Source organism: Schistocerca americana, chromosome 3, assembly GCF_021461395.2.
Source record: "Schistocerca americana isolate TAMUIC-IGC-003095 chromosome 3, iqSchAmer2.1, whole genome shotgun sequence".
NCBI lineage: Eukaryota > Metazoa > Arthropoda > Insecta > Orthoptera > Acrididae > Schistocerca > Schistocerca americana.
Window position 1 is genome coordinate 457,624,716 of NC_060121.1, and position 17,222 is coordinate 457,641,937.

Consider the following 17,222-nt stretch of genomic DNA (forward strand, 5'->3'; position numbering starts at 1 on the left):
CTGTTTGTAAATCACTTGATTGGTGCACTGTTCTGAACTGGCAGAAATTGGACGACTTCACGCTGTTAATGGTTTGTGTCCAAACCCTCTAACAATAATACTATATACAACACAATAGTGGCCCTTATGTAGTTACTGGTGGGGTGTGGTTTCGATTAATTCATTGTCTGTTTGGAAGCGAGCAATGAAGGAATTTCTTGACTACTGCAGGTACTATCTGCAACTTGGAGAAGACGTTTTCTTCAGATATTTAGCATTTCATACATATATGTCTCACTTTTATCAGGAACGACAAACGGGAGAAAGCACGAGATATGTGTGTAGTGGCTGGACTATGTGAGGAACCTGCAACCTCTATTCTATTGACGCTACTAGCTGACAAAAAGTACTTATTAATAACTTATGTAATCATTATTAGAATATTACAAAATTGTAATAATAGAATGATCTTTTGAAAATAGTTAATAATCGAACAGCATATTTTTTACCCATCAGAAAATTTCATTTTGCCCCTCAGGTGGCAATTACCCCCAGGTTGGGAACCACTGCTCTGTAGGTAGGTATATGCAGCCATGTCGCTTCTGCTAGATTTATAATCCCGTCTGTCCACCTCGCATTAATTCGTTTTATGAATATTCTCCTTTTTCTTAAAAATGAACTTCAACATTTATTAAATACATTGTCACTCCTTTCCCTCCTTTCTGTTTGCAAATCCATTTGTTTGTTTTCTTACCTTCTCTATTAATTCCTGGCATGTTTCCATCAGTTTTTTGCTGAACATGCCTTGGATTTTGAATATATACTTCCATATGTAATCAAGAAGAAAGAGCCAGTTTGAGCTTGCATTTACCGAAAACAAACAAAACATTCAAAACAGATTTCCTATTAGAAAATAAAAATTGTGTAACGTATTGCCCAAGGAGAAGAAAGAGTGTGTGTTTGAAAAGGCAACTGAAACATACAAGTAATGCATAGTACACAATTAAAGGCAGCTTAGGCTTTAAAAACGAAGTGGAACAACTGCAGTACCTTGTCACATAATACACGATCACAATGTAATTCTTTTACAAGTAAAAGTGCTAAGATCTACAGTTCATCACGGTAATGTGTTGTTCTCCTGGGCTGAACATCTCACTCATCAGGGGCGATGCTTACTCAGTTTTCCAGACGGATTCAATGGAGGACATGTAGACGTGTTGAACAGTTTGTACAAAAATAATTGTCGTGATTTCTAAGTTAAATGAAATGCTGATCTTGAAATATCATAGGTAATCTCTGTGTATTGTGAATAGCTCTGACTCTGTATATTGTAAATAGTTCTGACTGAAAATGAAATGTACTTTACTCTTTACTTTTTATTGTGAAACCTGAATGTGACTAGCCGGCCGAAGTGGCCGTGCGGTTAAAGGCGCTGCAGTCTGGAACCGCAAGACCGCTACGGTCGCAGGTTCGAATCCTGCCTCGGGCATGGATGTTTGTGATGTCCTTAGGTTAGTTAGGTTTAACTAGTTCTAAGTTCTAGGGGACTAATGACCTCAGCAGTTGAGTCCCATAGTGCTCAGAACCTTTTGAACCATTTTTGAACCTGAATGTGACTGATGTGCTGAATTATTAAAGAATCAGATATCTGGTGAATTATTCTGATAATGTTTTAACTACTCATTGAGCAATCAGAAAGGCATTTGTGCTAAATTATTGTATGATGTAGAACGCTTGTGAAGTGGCACTCTTGTCTGGTGTTCAAAGTTGCTATCAAGAATCCTGCAGCTCGGCAAAAATAGTCTTCTGCTGCCCGACGTCTCGCTAGTCAGTTCATCGTAGACTGCACCTTAGAAGTATTAGAAAGCTCGTGATACACCATACAGAATTTGTCCATGCAGTGACTTTCTGGCCTAGAAAAAACTTAAAAAGGAGGAAAACACTTTCACAGTGAATGAAGTTCTCCCGGAAAAGTTATGACTATAAGCATGCTCTTGGGTTGCTACCAAATATCACCCTTACGAAAGTCTTCGTTCATATGGCTCTAAGCACTATGGGACTTAACATCTGAGGTCATCAGTCCCCTAGAATTAGAACTACTTAAACCTAACTAACCTAAGGACATCACACACTCCATGCCCGAGGCAGGATTCGAACCTGCGACCGTAGCAACAGCGCGGTTCCAGGCTGAATCGCCTAGGCCCTAGAACCGCTCGGCTACAGCGGCCGGCTTCGAAAGTCTATTCCATCAAGCAACACCTTGGAATTCTTATATGCGGTACCACTTAGAATGGAAACCAAATTTAGCCACTCACAACTAAGGAATGCTGTATTTTCGTATGTTCTTCTTGTATTAAACTTCCTGAAATCAAGGATTATCTATATGGCTGACTGTAGCAATGAGGCAATTTAACCTCAGACAATAACTCAGTAATATGTCAACTCGACCGAAGTTCTTGCACCAGTGTTCTTTACATTGCTTGTTAATTGTTAATTAGCAAAATCCAGAGAGAAGCTTTGCGCCCCCCAAAGGGAATAGCTTCTCTCTCGCACTCGGAAATCAGCGCGTTTGTTCGTTACGAAGAAAGAATTGCATAAAGGTGTTCTTAAATTGGTGTTGCATGTCACTGCCACTCCTCATTCGTAGTTTGTTGTGGTGTAAGACTGCGTTTTTTGAGTTATGTGGTAGAAAATGTGGAACAGCAGAAAGAGCATTGTACAGTGCCGTAATCCGGGGTGAAGTGATACGATGGGGTGAACTGAGACAAAATGCAACATTTGATGTAATATGTATTTGTATTAGCGACTCAAAGTAAATGATGGCAACAATGATGTTTCTATGACCATCTAGGTCTGTTCTAAAGCTTGTGACAGTCAACTTCGCTGTAAATTGCACGAGAATTCATGTTCGTGTGCCGTGCTGTGAAGTCGATAGCTCGCTCCCGGCTGGTTGAGCACTTTCTCTTCCCGTTCGAACGTCTTTGGTCTCTCTCTCTATCCGTCATAGGAAGAAAAGAGTGGAAGTGCAAGTGCGGAGGAGGTCGTCGATGCAAGTAGTGGATGGAGCAGTCGTACTTCTTGGGGAGCAGCATTGCTGGCGCACGTATTTTCTGGTGCTTGCGTCGTGAGCTGGTGTTCACTACAAGGGACGGTGCAGTTTTGATGTGAAGTGTTTGGCGAGGCTGCCCCTGCCCTGGCTGTGGTACTTCACGTGGTTTCAAGCTTCCTTCTACAGGAGTCAGTGCGATTTTGAAAAACTTACAGAAAATGCTCCGAGCTACATTAGTCCCTCTGAACGCCTTCGTCGTGGAATTTTTCCGAACACCTGGTCAACACATATTTGGGTTTTCCGCTCTAGGGCAGAGCCACGACCTCCCTCCTCCTACTTGTGGGTGAGTGTCATTTCTAATGTTCGCCAGAAACTTGTCTACGTTGCCTGCAGTTTTTTTTTTTTGAAGCAGCTTGGCACTTGCCTCCCCCTCGTTTTCAACTGCAGTTGTGCTGCCTGCCGTATTTTGGATTTAATTCGTGATCATTTGAAGAGGCCGCTGGCATGTGCTCAACTCTCTCCATATAGAAATTTGGTTATCTGTTTAGAGTATATTCGTTTTAAAAATTTCGTGCACCCGATTTAAGTAAAAGTTCAAACTGTTGTTTTCTTGTGATTTTGATTATGAGGCCTTGCAGCCTGTGCTCAGTTTTAAGTTTAGGGTTCATCTTGCCTCTGTGTTGTACTTAAGAAAGAGGATCCCCTTTTTTATCAATGGCAGTGACTGAGTTCTTGTATCCAGTAGTATATATTGCTCTTTAGCGGAAAAAGTGGAATATTTTATATGATACTCAAACTCTCGTTTTACATTTCTTCTTGGTTAATAAATTTTTGGAAGGCCTACTTAATGACGAATGATGTTCAGTAGTTTTCCCCAGCCCCTCCTCCAGGAACTGACTGTGTCCTCTAACGTGGTACACGCCCTTATTGCAGTCGCAGTTCGTTTCAATAATAACTGGTTACCAGGCGTCTTCATCATGCTTCAAGACGATCTTTTAACCAATAAATTAATGTTCTTTAACATAGAGTTTCTTTTCATTTTTGTACCTAATTGTCTAACGATTCATTCTGATTAGGTGACCATTAAGTAATAAATAAAGTCAGTCATTTGCACACCTCATTTGTTGCCTTACAGTTAGGGTGTTTCATTTGCAAACCAGGTGTCCACACTTCGGAACATTAAGATTTACTAACAGAGATTAAAATTAATTTGTTTGATTAATGTCTAAAGAGCATTTCACTCACTCATGCAGCACCTCAGTGTTGAGTTCGTTAACAGATTTATCTGTAGTTGTTCTTATTAATTTGTTTATTTGGTGTCTAACAAGCATTGCACTTGCTCATATAGCATCACAGTGTTGATTTCGTTAGTGTAGTAAGCAGACAGCGTATAAATGGCGAATCACAGCATGACACAAAGTACAAACATATCACTGGCACTCTTATCCACGATAATTATTGTTACTTCTCTGACATTCCGCAGTTATAACGACATCGTGATCTACAAGTTGCAACATACAGCAAAATCTGTGGCAGCGACCATTTGCGGTCCAGTATTGCTTGCTTGCGCATTGTTAAGCAACTGCAGCCATGCCAGCGCAAGTGTCTTTATGTCACTATTTTCCGTGTAATTTTTTTGTGAGTTTACTGTATTTATTTGTATGAATTTATTTTGTATTTGCCAATGTTTACTGAGCAGTAGGTTCTCGATTCGGATTGATTAAAATGGAGAGAGGTAGTTGAGTGCATTCTAGAGAAGCTAGAAAGGTCACCTAGAGACGATAATTCAGTAGATTCAGAGAGGTTCATTGCAAAATTTCCGAAGGAGAGGCGGCAGTTACTTTGCCTGAGACACAGGAAAATGCATAGATAACCGAGCAGAGAGGAAATAGCATTGCTTGCGAAAGAGAAATAAATGACACGCAGAGCTGTTCAAGTCTACAACTTATGAGGGGCGTTCCACTGTGACTCAAACAAATGTTTGTGGAAGCACAGGAAAGAGACAAAACACCTGAAGCAGATAGAATAAAAGTTGAACAAGATGGGAGAGACTCTCAGGAGAAAGATGCGAAAGCAGAAGGCTGAAAAGAAGTGGGAGGAAAGAAATAGCTAGTCTGGAATTAAATGACAGAGCTAGAAAGCAAAATTTACTCGAAAATGAAGTCAGCTGACGAGAAAGTAGAGGAAGTCCTGAAAACTGTGTGAAAATCTGAATGATACAGACGGGATCTAAATGGGAGAAGGTCGAGGAAATTAGTACCTTTTCTTCAAAAAATGTGAAAACAGTTGCAGGTATTAATCTATCACTCTTTCCAAGGTTACAGAATCTGCAGGAACGACCAGTATCTGATATGACTGAACCTGCACAACCTGCAGAAACTGAAGAGATCGTCACGCTCAAACAGCTATTGCCAGTATCCGAAAGTAGAACGAGTGCAACATTGGGGTCTGTGTTCGGAAATGATAGAACATTTGAAGATAACCAATTTTTCTCTCTGAGAAAATTCCTGACTTGTACGGTAAGTGGGGCTATAAACGTGAAAAATGGATAGCCCAATACAGAGACAGCCTACCGAATTCATAAACAATCGGGAGAAATTTAGAACTAATTAGTAGCCACATGAGAGGTGAAGTTATTGCAGAGCTATTGTCAATAATGAGAAACTGCGTAAGCTTTAAATCCGATATCATGAAATTATATTGGTCTCTTTCTGAGCGAAACAGAGTGCACCTGGGCACGATAAAGGCTCCGTCACTTGCAGTAATACCATTTCAATCATAAGCGATGCGCTCCGATAAAATTCCGAAGCGCAGTCAACACCTTGATTGTCCATATAGCCTAACAGAGGCGATCTCCTCCAGTGGTTCATCAATACTATGGTGACAGAGAGTAAGAGATTCCTCATTTATTTTGAGATTAATGACTTAAAGGCAGTCCCATTAATTTTAATCGATCTGGATTAAAGTGAGAAGAGGAGGTTGTGGTGTCGTATTCGAAGGAAAACAATGCGGAAACTCATTGAATCATGAACGTGCGATTGGAAATGTAGCAGGAAGTGGTAACAGCAGCCGGAGCCAAAATCCGAAAAAACGTTGACACAGTCCGAAAAAGAGGTATTTCAAGGACGAGAAGCCACAAGGAAGCCCCCCCCCCCCCCCCCAGGGACTGCCACAGTGAAGTTTACCCCTCACATCTGAGGAGAGGCAAGCAGCAAAAGGGTTACCAGTGGGGGTAACACAGGGACATCAGGGTTCATTTGACGAACAGGTTTCTGGCGCCATCTGTCTCTGAGGAAGGCCCTGAGCCAGATGAAGCCACTCGTCCTGTCCCACAAGAAATCCCTTGACCAGCAAAGTCTGGGCATTCGCACTGGGTGGGATTACTGGAGGCTAGTAGCTCCAACGTTGGGCGCGTAATGGAGCGTTTAAGGGTGTGGTTGCCAAGAAGGGTAAGAAATCCAGTGTGCACTTTGTCTGTATATCGGGAAGAGTCACTCCAGATGTGGAAAGGGTACTTCTGCGTGCCATGAAGAGCACGTGGTGGCCAGCGTTGACGTCGGATTTTTCCCCAATGGAGCTCGGACTTTGACGGCGTAACGTGCGATTTGGACATAAATGGCGTGATATCTCCCAGGAGGACATCCAACAACTCTATCAATCAATGCCAAGCCATATAACTGCGAGTATACGGGCCGAAGTATAACAACGCATTGTTCACTTCCTCAATTTGTAAAGCTATTTCTCTTGAATAAATCAGCCACTTTTTTGACACTGTAATAATTTGGTTGTTTGTACCTGTAGACCAAATCTACAGATTTCAACCTCATTTGGATAATTCCTTCATTCTGCGTCGTTTTTTGGCTTAGAGTGTATTGTTTTGTAATTTCTTCTGTTAAATTACTTTATTTCATTTTTTGCACACTATCAAGACATAGTGACACTGGTGTATTAATTAATATTTTGTGGAGAAGTATGCATGCTCCCTTATCGTTGGGGACATCTGACACATTATTGTAAATGTTTCATCATATGTAATATCCAGGAAGGGACAATAATTGCAATATTCTTATGAAAGAATGGCAGTTTATAAGTCAATATTTTTTTGCATTTCGCACTTGCAGTTTAGTTAAAATATTATATAAGTTTTTTTATGTTGTGTAAAATTACAAACACGCTAGTAGATGTCGGCCTTTTTTTATTTTATTCTTTTTACTCAAACGTTTAAATCAAACAGTCTGGAATGAAAGACATCTAATTCTATGAGTACGGGATAGCTGTGGCAGCACTTTCTTACATCTGGCTACGAGGGAGAGACTTTAGTCATGCTCAAGGATTCTCTCGGGAGAGAGGAGAAGACTGAAGATTTGATAGTAGATTCCCATACAAGGAAAGACAGATATCTGGTCCAGTTTCACTTTGTGAATTTCCGAGTGAGTTTCACTACGTGCATTTGGACAAACCGGTTTCTGAGCAGTTCGCAATTTGCGTTGTTGGCTACAACACTTGAGTTACCTCATTGATCGTATTGTTTCATGGACCTTGAATCTGTTCACTTGGCAACTGCAAGCTGCACAGATTAGTAGAGCTTACAGTATGTGACGCCTTGCTATTTCCGTTTCGTATGATGGAAGACTGTTAGAAAGTTCGTTCTTCGATTTCTAGTTCTTGTTCGAAGTTTTTTTTCAATAACTGCTGAAGATTGCTTTATTCTTTTCAAAAAGAAAGCGAATGGGGGATGCTGCGACGTTACAGTCACATATCGCTATGGGATGTTTGATCATTTTCCGTCTCCTTATTTTTCTTAATTATGCTGGAGGAGAGTTTGTGGCGTATTAGCTCAGGAATAAAGCTCTAGACAGTACTGATGGAGAAGAGCAAATGCAAGCATGCATTTTTGCTCTTGGTGGATAGTTGCAGAGTCTCTTTGTATGGAAACTAGCTTCCCAAGGGACTGCGGTTTGCGGAAGTCGGCGAGGCCAGGCCAGCTGCGTGCTTTTGTCAGCACAGTCTGCGTTCGCTTTTATAGACTGTACTAAGCCACCGCGGGTCCCTAGAGAATCACTGAGCATGAATGAAGCCCCTTCCTGTAGCCACATGCAAGAAAGTGCTGGCACAGCTATCTCGTGCACAGTTAGAGAATTAGATGTTTTTCATTCCAGACAATGATGCGAAGGTCACGAGAAATGAGTGGGATATTGCTACCAGTTATAACCAACCTCTTGCAGTTTAAGTCACTTTCTCCATTTTACGTCAGGTTGTATAAGCTATGAATGGGAAATTTCGGTAGAGTTCCCCTGTATTAATGCGAATTTAGCGAAATTCTCTGTGCTCTTTTTGAGAGAGGAGAGGACTGAAGATTTGAGAGCAGATTCCCAGACATGGAAAGACAGATGGGTTCAGTTTCTGTCCAGTTTCACTTTCTGAATTTTCGAGTAAGTTTCACTATTTGCATCTGCGCTATCCGATTTCTGAGTAGCTCGATATTTGCGTCATCGGCTACATCACTTGAATTACCTCATTGATTGTATTGTTTCATTTACCTTGAATCTGTTTACTTGGCAACTGCGAGTTGCACAGATTAGTAGAACATACAGCATTTTCCAAGTACCCTTCCCATTAGTTATGGGATGTTCTCCGAAGTGTTAGCGGTACATCCACTATGAATTTGAGCTTCTAGTGTGCCACACTTTCCTGTACATTTTACGAGAATTAATTTTCTTTCACTTTCAATCATTTTCACTGTGTTCAAGTCGATCTTTGAATCAATATATCAATAGCGTTAAATGCAGACCTTTGCATTTCCAAACCTAACTGTCCCACAACTGGTACTGACAAGGTTACCTTAAAGTAATAAACATAATCAGTCATTTTGCAAGGGTGCAGCCTATATTGGCCGTGAACTGGAAGTGAAAGGCCCACATCAATCGCCACATTCACTGATGTGAGCAAATTTGCGGTTCATCGCGCTGTGCTAACAGCGGTGGCTAATAGATAAGCAATGAGAATGTACTGCATTGCATTAAGTGCAAATAATTTTTGCCGACAGTGTTTCATGCCGGTTTTTACTCAGCGAGCCGATAGCGTTACTTAAACATCGATAGTTTATACATCCGATAGTATTTTTAAAAACTATAGATGTAGCGATTAACTATAGATTGTTTTGTGCAGTTATATCAAATGAAAAAAAGCTTTCTAAGAATTTTTATTGTTTAATACAGGACATGCAGATTTTGTTTTATAAAAAGTAAGGTATTTAAATCCTTGTCTTTTAGTCTGTTGTTTAAAATACAACATTAAAAGATATAAATAAAGTGTTTAAATTCTTCTCCTTTAGTCCGCTCCGTTTTTCAGTAATTATTTAGCCAGCCTTGGAGAAAACGCTCTCTGCAGATACTGAAATCGCTGGACACCACAAACATTTTGTAGCCATTATACGCAACATACTATTAGATTTTTAATAATATTCTAACACACAAGCCTGTTTGTCTATTATAAGTTTTTCAAAATATTGATGAAGGTTATTTATGGAATGACTGACTCGTGTAACGACATCGACGTGACGCTGTTGCTAATTGGACAAAAGAAATTTGGTCATCCGATTTGAAACTCTTAGACGTATCAATAGACGCATTCAAATGGTTCAAATGTCTCTGAGCACTATGGGACTTAACTGCTGTGGTCATCAGTTCCCTAGAACTTAGAACTACTTAAACCTAACTAACCTAAGGACATCACACACATCCATGCCCGAGGCAGGATTCGAACCTGCGACCGTAGCAGTCGCGCGGTTCCGGACTGCGCGCCTAGAAATAGACGCATTAGCACTGCTCGTAGATGCTTCTGTTTCAGGTATTAGTCTTGTAGTAGATGCGATGATAGCAGCATACTCTTTCTGTAGCACTCGTGCAGCGTTCTTTGCCTCTTGAAATGTCCTGAAAGAATTTTTTTAAACCTAGCGTCTAATAATGTCACAAGCATATTAACAGGCAATGTATTAAATCGTTTCACTCTTTCATTGACTGACTTAATCAAGGAATTCAGAACACTTCGTCCTTCATTAGTTGTTAAGGTGCCTTCCAAATCTGAAAACTTTCCAACAATACCTCGCATTAGAGGTATAATTAAGGAAGCAGTAAGGTATGATTCCCCTGACACTGTTGTTGTTGCTACTTCAAAAGGTTCAAGAAGATTTATTATTTATTGTAAAGCTAAGTAATTTTCTACTGTGAGCGTAGGCAGTGCTTTTGAACTTTCATTGATCACAATCTCAAGCTCACTTCGTACTTCCAAAATACTTTTGAGTGTGTGGCATGAGCTGTTCCATCGAGTCGGCACTTCTTGAATCAGTCTCAGATCTTTTTTGTTTTCTCTTTTTTAACATTGCGAAGTTTACCACTGCCTAGTGTAGAGTTATGAAAGAAAGTCATAATAGCCTTCGTTTTCAATAAAATTCCAGAAAATGTTTCTCCTTTAAAACAATCTTGTACTGTCAAGTTGATGAAGCAGGCAAAACAGAATGAGCGTCGAACCCTTAAGATTTAGGAAGATTTTCCACAAATTCAGCGTTGTCTGTAACCATTACTACTGTCTTATCACGAATATTTTATTCTAGTAAGATTCGATTGATGACCTGAAAAAAATCTTATGTTAAAGTACCCTGACACTGTGGCCGAAATTTTGCACAATATTGTCAAAAAATTTCCTTTTTTCAACGTCTTGTTACGTGAAAAATTAATTTCATATATACAAAAAATAATCCTCATAAAAATGGGCCAATATATTACTTATCGATGTTACGTTGAGCTTCAGCGTCTTAGAAGCACGGGGAAAGCAGGAAGAGGAAGAAGAAGAAGAAGAAGAAGAAGAAGAAGAGGAAGTTCACCATAAGGAATAGGGATGCAAGAGGATAAATGTTTACTGGTCTGCCATGCAATGCTGCTACCTTAGGTGTGCATGCTTACTGATGAACTGCTGTAAATATGGTATAAACAGCACACGGGAACGACAAGATTGAAAGTGGGTTGAAGAGACTAAGAGTGGCTTCTTCACTTATTATGTTTTTTCTCAGTTGGGTTAACACTCAGTACAAAACAAAAGGGCCGTCACTCTACTGCAGTGCTACATCTGCTACATCGCTGAGATCGGCAACATTTGTGATGTTATTGCAGTCGACATAAAGTGTGTAGCTTGCAGAAGTTTTGTTGGGTGTTTCGCCTTTCGTCGGGGGAAGGGCACAGAGCGGTATAAAGAACACAATATGGTATTAATGAAGGATAAGGAAAGGTTCGGCGAGAGACAGCAGTGCTGGCACCTTCACCCATCATACCGATGTATTCCTGTAATATATGCTCGTCGCTCTAACTTTGCACTTTACAGAAGCTGATTGACAGCGTTTCGTCGGCTTCAGTGTAATGGCGACACAATGGCTTCCATTACACAATAGATGAGAGTTTTCCATTAAGTTCCGATTCGGTTAGTACGGCCTATATTTACAACTTGATACGTTTAATTTTTTTGGCAAACATGCGCATTAATGTTACCACCATTTTCTCTATTCCTATACTTCTGAGGTCAGTAAACATTTAAGTGTGGTTTTATCTGGAAATTCATACCTGATGTCTAAGGCATAAACAAATTTTTTCAAACCTTGATGGTCGGAACTTCTGTATGGCAGCATATCGACAGCAATTTTTTGTGAATAAAGAACCGAGTTCGTTTTTTACTATGAACTGGTCTCGTGCAACTCACTTCTGCTACAATAATTTTTTATGGAGCTTCACGCTTCTTTTGGTTGCACTTCTTGCTCTCGATCTAGCTCATATATTGATCCCTCACCTTTCAATTCTATTAATAATCCATGGTCCTCCAGTTTTTCCCATGCTACGTTTTTCGTGGTCTCTTAAATTAGTCCTTGTCTCTGATCATGTTTATAATCTTTAATGCAGATGGTACGCTTTAGAGACTGACTGTGATCCCCACTTCCTTGAAAAAATTCCGTACAGATGATTGATTTTTACGGTTCATTTTCATAACAATAACAAAAATCTCTAGTTACTCACCTCTCGGAACCGCGCGACTGCTACGGTCGCAGGTTCGAATCGTGTCTCGGGCATGGATGTGTGTGATGTCCTTAGGTTAGTTAGGTTTAAGTAGTTCTAAGTTCTATGGGACTGATGACCACAGATGTTAAGTCCCATAGTGCTCAGAGCCATTTGAACCATTTTTACTCACCTCTTTCCAAAACAAAATACTCTTGGAAGCGCGGAATTTCCTCGGCCCTGAGAGACTATCGGTGACGTGCGGAAACTACTGATCGTTCCATGTCAGCACCATTCGGAACACTTTCATGGCGACTGCACTCTTTGTCTCACTACTGCCAATGACAGCGATTCAACAGGTGTGGCACTACAGTTGCTTGACGAAGAATAATCCTGTCGTTGTGTGGCATTCAAATAACGAAATGAGTGACGAAGAAGCCACTGTGTGCACATTGAGGCCACTTCCTACGATACTCCAAAGAGCTAGCAGCTTTAGAGGCAGCGTTCTCCCTCGTGACGCTCGAAAAATTATTAATGAGGTTGCAGAATGCTGTAAACTCGAAAAAATAAAAAATAAATAAAACTAATGGTGAGCTAATTCACCCGCTTCACATGTTTCAAACAAGGGGTTTCAGCATTAAAGGGAAAGAGCTTAAGAAATATCCACAGGATTTGGAGTTTTGCAAAAACATTCCCGGACACTGACCGTCAACTCTTCGTAAGAAGAGTTTAGTTTTGTCTCCTATCCACTGAAACATTCGCATTTCGCGTGAATTACTTATGGAAATGCACTGCAGTACTGTGAAAGCAGATAGCATTCAATACAGCTGTATTTTTGATTATTATGTCTAGCCACGATACAAATAAAAAATTTGGCACTCGACGGCTCGTGCTTTTACCGTATTCAGTTCTGCGGGAGCTGGTGTGTCCTTGAAGGAACAAGCTCCGCTAATCGAACACAACAAGGGCAACCAACATATGAATGATATTTGTGGTTCTACAAAACTAGAAGTGACGCAGGGGCATTAGGAGTGCGTCAATGTCTTGTGTTTTCGAATCACTTTACACTTTAACACGTACAAGTGAAAACACTTGTAAGTACAATGATGACTCAGAAACACAAATGGACAGTAGCCGGTGTGTTTAATTAATAACGACAGTAATTGTATTTATTTTAAAATGTCTTGTACAGTACAATCACAAACACTTAACAAATCTTCAAAATATCATTTTTTTCCTCTACTAACTGCGTTGTCCCCCCCCCCCCCCCCCCCCCCCAGCCATGGACCTTGCCGTTGGTGAGGAGGCTTGCGTGCCTCAGGGATACAGATAGCCGTACCGTAGGTGCTACCACAAATGAGGGATATCTGTTGAGAGGCCAGACAAACGTGTGGTTCCTCAAGAGGGGCAGCAGCCTTTTCAGTAGTTGCAAGGGCAACAATCTGGATGATTGACTGATCTGGCCTTGTAACACTAACCAAAACGGCCTTGCTGTGCTGGTACTGCGAACGGCTGAAAGCAAGGGGAAACTACGGCCGTAATTTCTCCCGAGGGCATGCAGCTTTACTGTATGGTTAAATGATGACGGCGTCCTCTTGGGTAAAATATTCCGGAAGTAAAATAGTCCCCCATTCGGATCTCCGGGCTTGGACTACTCAAGAGGATGTCTTATCAGGAGAAAGAAAACTGGCGTTCTACGGATTGTAGCGTGGAATGTCAGATCCCTTAATCGGGCAGGTAGGTTAGAAAATTTAAAAAGGGAAATGGATAGGGTAAAGTTAGATATAGTGGGAATTAGTGAAGTTCGCTGGCAGGAGGAACAAGACTTCTGGTCAGGTGTCTACAGGGTTATAAACACAAAATCAAATAGGGGTAATGCAGGAGTAGGTTTAATAATGAATAGAAAAATAGGAATGCGGGTAAGCTACTACAAACAGCATAGTGAACGCATTATTGTGGCCAAGATAGATACGAAGCCCACGCCTACTACAGTAGTACAAGTTTATATGCCAACTAGCTCTGCAGATGACGAAGAAATTGAAGAAATGTATGATGAAATAAAAGAAATTATTCAGATAGTGAAATGTGACGAAAATTTAATAGACATGGGTGACTGGAATTCGGTAGTAGGAAAAGGGAGAGAAGGGAACGTAGTAGGTGAATATGGATTGGGGCTAAGAAATGAAAGAGGAAGCCGCCTGGTAGAATTTTGCACAGAGCACAACTTAATCATAGCTAACACTTGGTTCAAGAATCATAAAAGAAGGCTGTATACATGGAAGAAGCCTGGAGATACTGACAGGCTTCAGATAGATTATATAAGTGTAAGACGGAGATTTCGGAACCAGGTTTTAAATTGTAAGACATTTCCAGGGACAGATGTGGACTCTGACCACAATCTATTGGTTATGACCTGTAGATTAAAACTGAAGAAACTGCGAAAAGGTTGGAATTTAAGGAGATGGGACCTCGATAAACTGACTAAACCAGAGGTTGTACAGAGTTTCAGGGAGAGCATAAGGGAACAATTGACAGGAATGGGGGAAAGAAATACAGTAAAAGAAGAATGGGTCGCTTTGAGGGATGAAGTAGTGGAGGCAGCAGAGGATCAAGTAGGTAAAATGACGAGGGCTAATAGAAATCCTTGGGTAACGGAAGAGATATTGAATTTAATTGATGAAAGGAGAAAATATAAAAATGCAGTAAATGAAGCAGGCAAAAAGGAATACAGACGTCTCAAAAATGTGATCGACAGGAAGAGCAAAATGGCTAAGCAGGGATGGCTAGAGGACAAATGTAAGGATGTAGAGGCTTATCCCATTAGGGGTAGGATAGATACTGCCTACAGGAAAATTAAAGAGACCTTTCGAGATAAGAGAACCACTTGCATGAACATCAAGAGCCCAGATGGAAACCCAGTTCTAAGCAAAGAAGGGAAAGCATAAAGGTGGAAGGTGTATATAGAGGGTCCATACAAGGGTGATGTACTTGAGGAATTTTATTATGGAAATGGAAGAGGATGTAGATGAAGATGAAATAGGAGGTACGACACTGCGTGAAGAGTTTGACAGAACACTGAAAGACCTGAGTCCAAACAAGGCTCCCGGAGTAGACAACATTCCATTAGAACTACTGACGGCCTTGGGAGAGCCAGTCCTGACAAAACTCTACCATCTGGTGAGCAAGATGTATAAAACAGGCGAAATACCCTCAGACTTCAAGAAGAATATAATAATTCCAATCCCAAAGAAAGCAGGTGTTGACAGATGTGAAAATTACCGAACTATCAGTTTAATAAGTCACAGCTGCAAAATACTAACGCGAATTCTTTACAGACGAATGGAAAAACTAGTAGAAGCCGACCTCGAGGTAGATCAGTTTGGATTCCGTAGAAATGTTGGAACACGTGAGGCAATACTGAACCTGCGACTTATCTTAGAAGCAAGATTAAGGAAGGGCAAACCTACGTTTCTAGCATTTGTAGACTTAGAGAAAGCTTTTGACACTGTTGACTGATATAATCTCTTTCAAATTTTGAAGGTGGCAGGGGTAAAATACAGGGAGCGAAAGGCTATTTACAATTTGTACAGAAACCAGATGGTAGTTATAAGAGTCGAGGGACATGAAAGGGAAGCCGTGGTTGGGAAGGGAGTGAGACAGGGTTGTAGTCTCTCCCCGATGCTATTCAATCTGTATATTGAGCAAGCAGTGAAGGAAACAAAAGAAAAATTCGGAGTAGGTATTAAAATCCATGGAGAAGAAATAAAAACTTTGAGGTTCGCCAGTGACATTGTAATTCTGTCAGAGACAGCAAAGGACTTTGAAGAGCAGTGGAACGGAATGGATAGTGTCTTGAAAGGAGGATATAAGATGAACATCAACAAAAGCAAAACTAGGGTAATGGAATATAGTCGAATTAAGTCGGGTGATGCTGAGCGAATTAGATTAGGAAATGCGACACTTAAAGTAGTAAAGGAGTTTTGCTATTTGGTGAGCAAAATAACTGATGGTGGTCGAAGTAGAGAGGATATAAAATGTAGACTGGCAATGGTAAGGAAAGCGTTTCTGAAGAAGAGAAATTTGTTAACATCGAGTATAGATTTAAGTGTCAGGAAGTCATTTCTGAAAGTATTTGTATGGAGTGTAACTATGTATGGAAGTGAAACATGGACGATAAATAATTTGGGGAAGAAGAGAATAGAAGCTTTTGAAATGTGGTGCTACAGAAGAATGCTGAAGATTAGATGGGTAGATCACATAACTAATGAGGATGTATTGAATAGGATTTGGGAGAAGAGAAGTTTGTATCACAACTTGACTAGAAGAAGTGATCGGTTGGTAGGACATGTTCTGAGGCATCAAGGGCTCACCAATTTAGTATTGGAGGGCAGGATGGAGGGTAAAAATCGTAGATGCAGACCAAGAGATGTATACACTAAGCAGATTCAAAAGGATGTAGGTTGCGGTAGGTAGTGGGAGATGAATGAGCTTGCACAGGATAGAGTAGCATGGAGAGCTGCATCAAACCAGTCTCAGGACTGAAGACCACAACAACAACAACAACAACTGTGTTGTATTACAACAACCTTATATTTATATTTGCACTCCTTGTTACAAGTAAGTTAGCTCACACATTTGAAGATGACAATCTGTAAAATATGCATTCACGAATCCATGTTATTTACGTGTGTAGTTTTCACCATAAGCATCCGATCGGCACGAGATGCGCACGACCGTGAGTTGTCATCACTGGAAGACAAACAAGAAAATTCCGTCTCTCACGCCCTCACTCCCCACAGCGACCACTCTATTAACAACTTAGCTTATAAACAACATAGACTGGTTAAACCGCCACCTTATTTCAGTTGATTAAATATCGCCATACGATCTATTTTCCCTTTGTACTCCAAACGCCATGGATGTAATTGGAACCGACAATTTTACAGGTGCGATTTACAAAAGAATTATATTATAAACGATAGGACTATCGATAGTTAAACCCGACTAACGATAGAGACGATAGTGCAGATACTATCGCTAAATCGATAGTTTATCGATGTTTAAGTAGCACTAGCAGCCGGTGGCGCGAAGCAATCAGTGCGTTAGCCCGAAGGTCGAATTTTATAATCTGCAGCACCCGAAGAGGTGCTGGCCCC